This window comes from Falco biarmicus, chromosome 15 (genome assembly GCF_023638135.1).
Source record: "Falco biarmicus isolate bFalBia1 chromosome 15, bFalBia1.pri, whole genome shotgun sequence".
In the NCBI taxonomy this organism is placed as follows: domain Eukaryota; kingdom Metazoa; phylum Chordata; class Aves; order Falconiformes; family Falconidae; genus Falco; species Falco biarmicus.
This window is the reverse complement of record NC_079302.1, coordinates 6,726,657-6,739,254: the sequence shown is the minus strand read 5'-3', so window position 1 is coordinate 6,739,254 and position 12,598 is coordinate 6,726,657.

The following is a 12,598-nucleotide window of genomic DNA, read 5'->3' as shown; positions in this document are numbered from 1 at the left end:
AAGTGACTGAAATAGAGACAAACTGTCAGCTGAAATGCCAGTATGAAATCCCTAGGAAGAGATTTAGCCAACTTGGCAAAAGCAGGTGTGTTCCAGATGTGGATCTTTCAAAGACTCTTTGTTTACGCAGACAACGTCCAAATATTGCAGGAGGTTTAAGTGTTTGATTGAGCCAGAATCTGGTAGCAGGTGCTTCAGCATAAACTGATCTTCTACCACCGAAGCCATTGGAATTACTCTGGATTTACTACGGCACGAGGGAGGTGAGAATGTTTCTGTGTGAGAATTTCTTCTCCTTGATGATCTTTAAGAAATCAGAATTCCTTAGACATATTTCTCAGAATTACTACAATTATAATCGTGATCAATCTTTCCCACGTATTTGACTGCAGACCACCCATTCTGCTCTAGCTCAGGATGAAGCCTGTTCTCGGTGCAGCATGAGGAAGGTTCTTGTTACTCTCAGTCCCTGAAGCCAAGGTCTCAGAAATATAACCTGAGCCATAGCTAAGTACAGGATGAACAAACGTTACATATAAGCAATTTGCTAATGTCCTCTATTTCTCCTGCCCAGAAAGAAGATGGGAAGGAAGGTGGTTGAGGGAGCCTAAAAAGCAAGAGAACAGTGCAAAGGCAGACGTGAAAGAAATAGGTTCCCAAGGCAAAAAAGAAGGGCAAATCATCTTGACATGGCTCTCAATGCAGACTGCTGTAATAGTCTTCTGTGATGGCATGACTGGCTGGGTAGATGAGGGGAGAGCGGTGGATGTTGTCTACCTCGATTTCAGTGAGGCTTTTGACATGTCTCCCATAGCATCCTCACAGGTAAGCTCAGGAGGTGTGGGCTAGGTGAGCGGACAGTGGGGTGGCCTGAGACCTGGCAGAGCCCTGAGGGTTGTGACCAGCAGTGCAGCCTGGCTGCAGGGCTGGAGCTAGTGGCGTTTCCCGGGGGGAACTGGCTCGGTCCTGTTCAACTTACTTGGCAATGGGTTTGCTGATGGTACAAAACCGGGAGGAGCGGCTGATGCACCAGAGGCTGTGCTGCCCTTCAGTGAGACCTGCCCAGGCTGGAGAGCTGGGCAGAGAGGGACCTCATGGAGCTCAGTAAGGACAAGTGTAAGGTCCAGGGACAGCCCCACACACCAGCACAGCCTGGGGCTGACCTGCTGGGGGGCAGCTCTGCGGAGAGGGACCTGGGACTGCTGGGGGACAGCAAGTTGCCCGTGGGCCAGCAGGGTGCCCGGGTGGCCAAGGAGGCCAGTGGGATCCTGGGGTGCATGAGGGGGACCGTGGCCAGCAGGTGCAGGGAGGTGATCCTGCCCCTCTGCTCTGCCCTGGTGAGGCTGCACCCGGAGCGCTGTGTCCAGTGCTGGGCTCCCCAGTTCAAGGGGGACAGGGAACTACTGGGGAGGGGCCAGCGGAGGCTACGAAGGTGATGAGGGGACTGGAGCTTCTCCCTTCTGAGGAAAGGCTGGGAGAGCCGGGCCTGTTCAGCCTGCAGAAGAGAAGACTGAGAGAGGATTTTATCAATGTCTACACCTATCTGAAGGGCAAGTGCCAGGAGGATGGGCCCAGCCTCTTTTCAGTAGTGCCCAGCAACAGGACAAGGGGCAGTGGGCACAAACTGCACCACAGAAAGTTCCAGCTGAACATGAAGAAGAACTTCTTTACCCTGAGGGTGACAGAGCCCTGGGACAGGCTGCCCAGGGAGGCTGTGGGGTCTCCTTCTCTGGAGACATTCAAAACCCACCTGGACGTGACTCTGTGCAGCCTGCTGTAGGTGACCCTGCTTTAGCAGGGGTTGGGCTAGATGATCTCCAGAGGTGCCTTCCAGCCCTGATCACTGACTTTAGTGGGATCAGTGTGTCACCCACAATAACTAGTGTAGCTGCCGTCTTTTACTAAATGGAGTAGCAAGCTTCTTGAAAAAAGCCGCAACTATTTCTAGCGTTGTTATAGTTGCAAGAAACATCCCCTGTACCTCAAGTCGGGAATTTATACCTTTTGTAACAGAAGATCCAAACCATTTTACATATATTAACAAGACCTTAGATTAAACTTAGAGTGAGTCCCACCAGGAAAAACATTGATCTGTACAGATATTTTCTCAGTGGTTTATTAGGTACAGAATACTAAACGGGCTGTCATCCATGTAACTGCTTGTGCACCATTTGCCAGATGTTGTTTGTGTGTCCACAGCAATGTAGTCATATTAAAATGTACAAAACTGTTTATTTTTGCCGGCTGCTCGGCAATACCACAGCCTCCACAGAGTGGCCTGGCCTGATGCAGGCTTCCAGCAAGATACCGTTAAGCAGCCATTAACTGCAGATTTCACTTCTTCATTGACCTACAGTAGAAGTCAATTAGTGGCTTAATATTGCTCACACATTCATTAAAGCTTGAAGTGGGCAGAATTTCATCTGTTTGATTCTTGCTATTTAAGAGTGTCTAGGGACAATATTTACAATTGGTGGGCTGTGACCACCTACTTTTGGAGGAAAACCACAGATTTTTTCTGCAGTGAACAGTATGTTATCCTGGTAAGAATTTGTACTGAGTCAAAATATAGAGATATTCTCCCATTACTAGAGTTACTCAATGGCCAAGTTTTACTGTGGTCTTAGAGAGGTGCAACTTCTATTACCACCTGCCTCACTTAATGTAACACATATTGGCATCTTCTGGCTCTGTAGCATCCCATTCTGTTGCCTACCCCATTATCTGATGATCTATTAACACCACTTAGGTAAGAAAACTGTGTTTAGTGGTAAGATAATACCAGTCAATAATGATGTTTCCTTTCAATAATTAAAATGGGAAACATTTTATTCTTTGATATTATTAAAATGTTACATGTTTATATTGATTGATTCTGTCCATCCACAGTCACTGTCATTTGTATTTCTGTAGCATGTCAGAGAGATGCCTCAACACTCCTGATGTGATACGTGGCTGCAGATTCAAATTTGTCAGGAGCTTAAGAGAGTTCTCGTCAGGGATTAGCCTAGACACCATCTGCAACAATTATAAATCATCTTGATAGGAAAAGCCTGGAAAGTGCATTTAGGAGTATGCAAAGTAAATCAGACTGGGCCAAACGCATCCCGTCTGCTTCTAAGTACCAACTCTCATCTCCATATCCACCGTGGCTGCTCAGCAACTTCAGCTCTGCCAACCTGGACCCTGCTGCTTCTCCCTCTTTGCCAGGCAGGCATTAAGTATTGATTTTCAGAGTGCATCTTAAGAAATGTATGTGCTGTTATGTGTCCAGTCACTGTGAGTGCTCACAGCCAATCAACTGCATAACAGACCTAACATATAGCTACTGTAGTTTGTACGCACAAATGGCACCATCCAAAGTTTTTGCACGCTGACCCTGCTTCAGCTCACAACTCTGGCACAGAAGGGACCTCATGCTTTTGGTTTCTTAGAGTAAGAACAGAAACAGAAGGAAAAGGGTGTAAACTCTCGTACAAACATATGGGGAAAGATCCTCTATTGAACTCAATAGAGCTATGATGATTTATACGCCCTGCAAATCAGCTCCTTAATCTACAAAAGCAGGCTGCCAAAGGGAGGCCTGGGCAGCTGGAACGAATACAGCTGTGTAACAGCCACTCTGCTCCATTTTTGCCTCAAGCATCATTTGCAAAAGCAGCCGGCAACAACTTCAGTTCTCACCCCAGTATTGATTGCCGTGGTTGCTGATGTATGGAGCAGAACACAAGTTAATTATCAGATTCCGGGTTAAGTTTGCCTGACTGGAAATTAGAGGAAACCTTATCTTGATGTGTAAACTCAAAGAATACGTTAAGGAAGAGAGATGAAGGAAAGTAAACAGAGCACAAAGACCGCAGCCAGTGCCTTTGCCTCCTTACACATGCAGCCCACTCTGCAACCTGTTCCCTCCAAACAGCTTTAACTCCACAGCTCAAACTAGCATATGGAAAAGATACTATAAAAAGCAACTGCATTGATGATATATAGCTCTCTGGCTAACTGTTATCAAGCACGGAGGGTCTTATCTCCAAGTGATTTGTTCATGGCACTATCTTTACAGAACAGTAAAAAATATGAAATACCTGTCATGATAGCACGCAAGTATCCCAGACTGTCCCCTCGTTATAATGGATGACTGAGGACAAGTAACAGTGGGTAAGGAAAATTAATGTCTCAAGAAGAAACTAATAAGGCACTTTCATGAGCTGAGGAAATGGCTATGGATCCTTTCAGTTACACACGCCCCACCTAAAGGCCTGTATCTCCCATATGTTCAGCTATAGACAGAGGTTATTGCTCCATGAGCACTAATGACTTCACCTATGAGAATACAACAGATTTTTATACCAGGGGAAAGATCTGCACAGCCCAGCCCAGCAAGGCAATAATGACCTCTAACTGTTCTAATGCCTTTCCCTGATAAAACCATTTGCCCCTAAAATTTAGCCTAGCTTTTACTTTCTCAATTAAATTCCAATACTGTCCCCTCCAACATGGTATAGTTTAATAACTCTAATACTTAGCAAAAGTGAGATGCAAATCCAGACTTCCACAGGTAAAGGAGCTACCCAAATACAAGCTCCAACAGCCTGACTATGGTCAGTCACTAGGCTACTGTAAGAGGAGGCGGCTGTTGCTGTGATGCCTGTTCCCCCAGAAAACAACATTTATCAGTGTATTTTGGGATGAAGCTGACAGAATCAGGGTGACAGATTTCCTTGAGAAAGTCACCCAGGTCAGGACTCTACGTGATGTGGATGGAGAGGCACCTTGTTGCAGCTCAGGACCAGGTGCTCGGTCTCATCAACATATTTTGATGTCTTGATTTATCAAAGATTTTGAGTGGTGTGTAAGAAGCATTTTTGGGTCTTGCAGGGAATTTTACACAGAGAAGGGAGTAAATTAAGAGTAACTTAATTCAAAGTTAGAGTTAATTCCAGCAGAGCAGGTCCCTACCCAGGATGACAATTTTAGCCTGCACCATTCCTAACTGGCAGAGCTGGGAGTGGGACCACTTTCATTAATTTGTCCTTTTCTTCAGCACTTCAAAGGAGAAAGAGTCTGTTTGCATACACTTGCCATCCCACAGACAAACCGTGCCTTCTTCTGTTACTCCAACTGCACTGAAACCCTTCCCGGCCATACAGTGTGCACCACGAAGCAATCCTATCCGAGCTGCGTAGAAGGGGATTGTAACAAAAACCTGTCCTCTGCCAGGCTGGAACACAAAAGGTTCCTCTGACGGCTGCCTGAGCCCACAGCCCTGCTCCCACCAATAATCCCCTCCTCCATAATTTAATAAGCTTCCCCGTAGCAAGGTTCACCCTCCCCCACCACGCGATTCCCTTTCCCATTCCCCAGACAAGCTATGACAGCCACAAAGAAGAAATATTCCCCAGTGCATTGTTAAAGGCCTAACTCCCCAAGCCAAGACAGGCTCAGTTAACATTAAAGCTTTTTCCCTTGTGAGCAACCTGAGCTGAGATTAAGGAATGAGCCCGCACTGTCAACCTTAACCCTGATGTGAGGCTGGTAACTAGGGCAACAGCATCTCACAAATACACCGTGCCATGTTATTTTGTCCTCTTACACTGCAACACAAAATATGATAGGTAAGTGGATGGGTAAATAAAACCCAAACATCGCCCACTCCTCTGGCTCATATTTTAGTCCTGGAGTTTACTAAGAGTTATGAATGGTTATTCATTAATGCTGACGTTGATACAAAAAGATAATCTTTTCGTTCTATATGCATGGTGTACACCAGATGATAGTGTGCTCCTTTCTGACTTGGACTCCATTGTCATTATTTGCAGAAGGTAGCACCAAATGATCTTCCCAATATTAGATTCAAGCTGCTTGTCTGGTTTAGCTTGATCTTTATTTATAGACACTGAGTCTGGGAGCTTTTTGTATGCGGAGCAGGACATAGTGACCTACTCTGGCTCAGTTATATAATAGTTTCAAAGCAGACTTAGTGTAAATTGACCCTAATCTGATCTTGAATTGTAACACGTTATAATTCCAAAAATAAATCAGCATTTACTTCACTCTATGCCATTAATTTCTTTTCAGAATCGGAAATAACCAAAGACTGATGAATCTAAGTGTTATTTAGTAATTCCTTAAACTTTTAAAAAAGACCCTTATTAACTATAAATATTACAACAAATGACTAATATGTTGTTATACCATGCAGCTCAGGAGAACTTTGTAATATACTTAGCTCAGCTTTAGAGTCACTTTCCAAATACAAATAATACATTCACGGAAAGCAAATTTACAAGACAAAATTGCCATGTGGAAAACATACCCTTAAAATTCACCAAGCCACATTTGCAAGGAGATGGAAACCTGTGCACACATTTAAGCACACAGGTAGTATTCTTTCCCCGTCAGTATTTGAGCACGCAAATTTAGAACTCTATCTTCACAAGCACTTGAGTGTACAAGTGCTTTCTGTGGGCATCTTGACTGTACATTCAATCGTACTCATGAAAAGGGAATAGAAAAGAGGTAGAAACACAGAAATACATAAAAAAGATTATAAAACTAATCTTTACACCTGAATCAGTATTTGCAGGTATTTTTATAACATTTTCTCAACTTGCCGATGAATAGCAGCTGTATGAAAACACAGAGACACGTTTGGAATGGTTTTTAACAACTTCGAACAATAACTCCCTGCCAAACAACTGATATAAAAGGGTCTTAGTATCAATGGAAAACAGGTCCATCGCATTGTTCCTTTACATCAGTATTAGCTAATTAATTGGCCAAACTGATTATGCATACTATTCAAATTTGGCCTTTCTAAAATGCCATAGCTTGGGTTCAAAGTGATTTCTTCTATGGTAATAGTTATATTAATTTATAGTAATTATTTGCATGGTAAGAAAGGCTCCCGTCCCGCAGACTGGCCAAGTATGAGCAGATCATTCTTTGCAGGCAGTTGCCAGCTGAAGTCCTGCACAAATCAGATTGTGCAGAGGGTAACTAATTGACATTCATCTTTACTATCAGTGAGTAACACACAGATGGGGTTTGGCATTGTGCAACGGCAGTAAGTGTGCACGCTTTCAAGTGCGGCTATTAAGGTCCATACTGACTGTCCTTGCATTATGCAGGTTATAAAGCATTTCTGGATGATTAGAAGCCACCTTCTGAGATACTTGTCCACTCCTCTATATATCAAGTTATTTATTCTTTATTTGTTGAGTAGAATACTTAATCCTCCTGCTTGCTTACAGTATTTAGAATATTTCACTTTGATGTATCTTGGGGTGGGAAGGGGGGTGGGGTGGGGAACAACTCTTCCTATTGCTGCTATCTGTTCCTGAAAAACTTTGTTTAAAATTATGTTTCTGCAACACCTTTTGCAAATGAGCATATGTGTATTTTTTGTTTGTGCATCAGGCAGTCGATCCTTGTTAAAAAACTCTTGAGGCAAGACCCTCAGAATGGGGACAATGCTTATTTTCTGTGCAGATTTGTATGAATTAATGATGAAACTCTGCACCATTTGGAAGGTTACTCTCTTTCAGACTCCTTGGCAGCTTGGTTCTGGGCAAAAATCCCTCTCTGGACACTGGTGGTATGTTACACACAGAGCCACAGCATCTGATCCTGCTGTGATACCCACAGAGAGCCAGAACAGAGTTCCTTACAGGCCTTCCAAAGCATTACCTAACTCGCATTCTGCCTGATACAGATTCAGGGTAGGGCTTGTTTGTTTAGATAAAGGTTTCAAGAACAACATATGGGGAAGGAAAAGGTCTTATTTTTGCTGTTCCCTTTGAGTCCTCCATGGATGTCTCTTTCTTTCCCAGAGGAGGTGGAGGAAGAGATTTCACCAAGGGAAGGCTGCAGGTAAGAGGAAGACAGCTTCTCCCAAGGGAGGTCTCAGCCATGCTGCAGGCACCAGCTTTGTCTCTGCAGCTGCTCCCCTCCCTCTAAAACAGCCTTAAAGCCATGTCCCAAATCACACTCCATGCTCCAGGCACCAGATGTGGGATATTTAACACTCTTTATCTCCTACTTCGGCCTTCCCATGTCACACAAAGGCTCTGGCATCGTGAGGCTTGCCTTGCCTTGCCTTCACCTCTGACTCAAAAGAAATGCATGTTGGGGGTGAATCCTTGCTACATTCATCTGTTTCTACACGTACAATCTAGGAGTAAAATAGATAGAAGCGAGGCTCCAGGCCAAAACTTTAAACCAAAATGAAGTCTTTTTGCATCAGTCACGTTCCCTTTAATGTGTTTTAATAGGCACCAGTATCTCATTCTTTTCTTCAGAAATAATCCTTCTAAAGACACTTGTGTTTGCAAGTAGACATTGGTTTTGGCACACTAAATGCACCGTGGAGGAAAGACTCTATTGTATGCTGCTTTATCTGGGAGTGAGTAAGGGGTGGTAGGAATGAATTACTCTAACTCCAGAAGAGATTGGATTACATGTGTTTGGCATGAAGGGAAATAAAAGTGAAAATGGTCCATATTTCTTTTCAGATTTTAAAAAATAAATTTAAAGCTTCTTTTAATTGAAGTAATTTTGCTCTAAATATTTTTATTCTCTACCCGTAGTACAAAATACCTAATTGAATGTGTACTAATGAGCTTAAAATACTTCATCTTGATATTGATTTTCCTTTTTCTTTACTATCACCATCTAGCCTTTTTAATTGAGTTGAAGAAACTGTAAGAAAAAAATATAATCAATCCCAAAATACACCTTCAAAGAGATTTTTCAAATTGTACAAGAACAATACAAAGATAAATCAAGTGCAGAGGGGAAAAAAAGCGTGAGTAATAATTCTGCCTTGATAGCATCTTTGTTTTCAGAATGGTTAAGGAGCAATTATTACTCAGAGGTAGGTAACATAGGTAACATGGCAAAACACTCTGAGGTAAGGAAGATCAGTTTACTATCGCAGGCATTTACCAAGAAAAACACAGAAATCAGACAACCAAAACCCCACAGAAACAAATGGTAATAAACGTCAAATCCCACCAAAATAAATTAGATTATCACAGAGTGCAGTACTCTACAGATGCAGGAATGAAGCTTTTCAGAGGCACAATCACTGAAGGTGTTTGAAATAGCACCTTTTAAAGGTCATGTTTTAAGGCTATCTAAAACTGGACCCCTACTGAGTACTTACAACTCTATCTGAAATAAATTTTCTGATACAGACAGCTGGGGAGTTTCTGCACTGACTCTCCAGCTTCATGATAAAATGAAGGCTCCAAGATTAGCAACACGCCAAGAACATCTGTACCCAACTCAAGTTGTCTGTGATATTATGACTCTCAGATATTGTGATGTCCTGAAGAGGTACTCTTGACTTAAAATACACTTTTATTTCAAAACCAAAATTCAGGAGGCAAAAAGTATCTCTCTCCTGATTGCAAGGTTCAAAGCCATGGTTACACACCAGCCATCTGCAGTCAAGAAATCAGCACCTCTGAGGAAACCAGAGGCCTTAATACAGCAGACATTTGAAAACTTGTCTCTAATGACACCACCTGAGTGGTTTCTTTATAGAGGCCCACATATAATTGGCAATTCAGTTCCATAAATGCTTTGCATATAGCATTTTCTCTAGTCTTGCTAACGATGCTGGAATTATAAACATCTTTGGGACATAGTCTACCTCCCATCTCATAGTTTTGCATGCCATTCAGGAAAAGTACACCAGGAGCTTCTGCTTGATTAGATCCCAGGGTACCGCTGTAACTCAAACATTTATTAAAGAAATACATCCAAAATCACTAAGACTACATCATAACTACCCCCCATAGTCTTGGAGTCTTCAGGCAATATGCCTAGACCTGCCTTCCTACCTTCAGTTACATCAGTCATTAGAAAAAAAAAAAAACCACAAGAGAAGGAGAATCCACAAGAGAGCTGAACCAGGTACCAAAACAACCTCCACTTCCAAGGGAAAACTATTCATTTTAATTACCAACACACTCCCAATCTCCAGTCTAAGTAAATTTAGAATTCTGGGGAGGGTTCACAGTCTGACCCTTTCAGTCAGCAGCCTGCTCTGTGCACAGGTAACTCGGTTTACAGGCTGCAGCTGTGGCTTCCTCACCTACCTCGTGCTGCAGGAGGGCAGGGACCAGCGACTGCAGCAACACAGGCAACCTGGGCAACCCTTTGCTTCCCCACTTGTTTGGTGACCTGCATGCTCCCTCCGAACAGCACGGCCCCGGTGTGCTGGGCAAGGGATGCCTCTCCAGCTGCTGGTCTCATCACCACTCACAGGAGTAGGAATTTTGACCTAAGCCAGGCTCCCAACAAGTTCCTCTGCCATTACCTTTAGGGGAACAAGACTAAATTAACTACACTTTAGAAGTCCTGTTTCACTCTGAGAGGGTAGCTCTGCAATTCCCTAATTTCTCCTTCCCAGCATATAGGCTTCATAAAGGATTCATCTTCCTCTATACGTACACTGTAACAATAATATTTATATTGCAGGTGCTCACTAACTACCTCAATTAACTAAACAGCACTTGAAAATGAGGATAGGTGGAGAAAGAATTACAAAGCAACCAGCCAGTGGTCTATAAAAACCATACAGCCAAGATGCCAAGATATTGAACAACAATAAATGATACTTCAGTTTGTGTTTTTAGTTTCCCTTTCACCTGATGATCTCAAATTTGTTGATGAAGAAAGTAATGCAAGCACAATGCTTTTGAAGCATCATGATCATTTTAAGACTTCCAATTCTTTAAAAAAAAATTACTTTTCACTACTGGTAGCAATCACAATCTATAAATAGCACAGAGGGACAGGAAAAAAACCTTTCCTCAATAGAAAACTCACTGGGAAAGCACCTCCAACTCACCATTTTCACCTGAAAATTACTGACTAATTTTTATGTAAATTATAATCTACTCATATCTTTTCTAAAAATTGCCCTTTCCCTGGCCAGGTATCTGTACCAAGACTATTCAGAAAGTCTGGAGTCCAGTGCACGCTGCCCAGCCCCTGCCTTAGCTTGCAGACAGCACAGTAATGCAGCGAGTCCATGGGAAAGATTCTTCCCAGCTTTCCAAGAGAGTAAGGACCCCAAGTTTCACTCATCTTCATCAGGAGTTACTCTCCTACGTCACGCAGAATTTTTTAACCAAGGCACGATGATCGTGCATTAACTGGCCACCGCTTTAAAAGCACACCCATGCCTGAGGGTTGAGGAGTGACACAGACAACAAGAAACCTCTCTGTGCAGTTCAGCTCAGAAACGCCAAATGGATGCTCTGAAGACCCACCAAGTAGGACCTTCGGCAGCTGACTGTCCACACAACTTCAGCAGGTACTGAAAGCCAAGCTAAGTAGCAGTAATACATTTGAGAACAACTATATTTTCCTCCAGACTGCCTTTGGCATGTGGTTTTTTCCCTGCAGGGCTTCGTGTGGGAACCAATTCGGTTTCTCTGGGTAGATTTCAAATGTCATTTTCAGGAGAGAAAAATAATCTGTGTTGTACATTTTTTTCAAGCTTCATAAGCATTACTAGCTCAGTATAACATTAGTCATATCCTTACAGTCCAGCAGCGCTATAATCACTGCTTTACTATGCAAACACTATCACTCATGCTTAGACTTTAACTAACTCTTTTCTCAATGCACTCAGCCTGTTAGAAATCTCGTTTGACAGCTCTTTGATATCTACACAGTATATTTTCAAGCCCCCTGCAACAAAACTGAAGCATATACAATCTCTCATGATGTTGAACCTTATCCAATTGAAGGGTTGAGTTTAGACTTCAATTATTTATGAACTATTGAGCTATGATGAGCTAATCAAATAATTTCACCTAAACAGTAGAATAGCTTTTACCATGTAAGACAGTGCAATACTTTATAATCCTTCTTGGCAATCTGCTGCCATAGGCAGGGACAAATTGCTGTGCACGTGCCATACAGATTTAAAATTTATAATGGACAACCAGAAGATAAACATCAATCTTCCAGACATGTTATACCATACAGAAAACAAGCAGTGACAAAAATGTTTAGGCACAAGAAATGTCTGGCTGTTTCAAAGGCAGTCTAAGGCAAATACAAAAAAGGGACATTATTCTAAAAGGATAGTTTCTGTGTGGGGAGCTGTTCTAACTATTGTAGAAATAATTTGTTGTGCAATGCTGAATGCTGTCCCTTGAGAAAATTTACACATATAGTTACTTGGAGGACAATGTAAGTAGTCACATTAAGTGCAGCATCGCCATGTGCTGTAAGAATAACAAATCAAGCCCCTCAAAACCATGACATGAACTTAGAAATCTTGGGGGTGTCTTTCCTTGGCCTTGCCCTTCATTCTGCTCTTGCCATTTACATTGGTTGGGTATTTCACAGGCACCTCCACTTCCTCGTCTTCAAGCGGACTTTGACCTCATGCTCATCTGGTTTGGCTGCTATGTACATTAGCATCTCCACTTCCCTTCACCTTGACTGCACATCACAGCCTACACATAGATTCCCAACTCACTACCACACTCAGCTTCTCCAGCTATTAAATATGGTTTGATCACAGCACCTGGACATAACTGTTGGGAATGGGTGACCATACTTTGGTCTT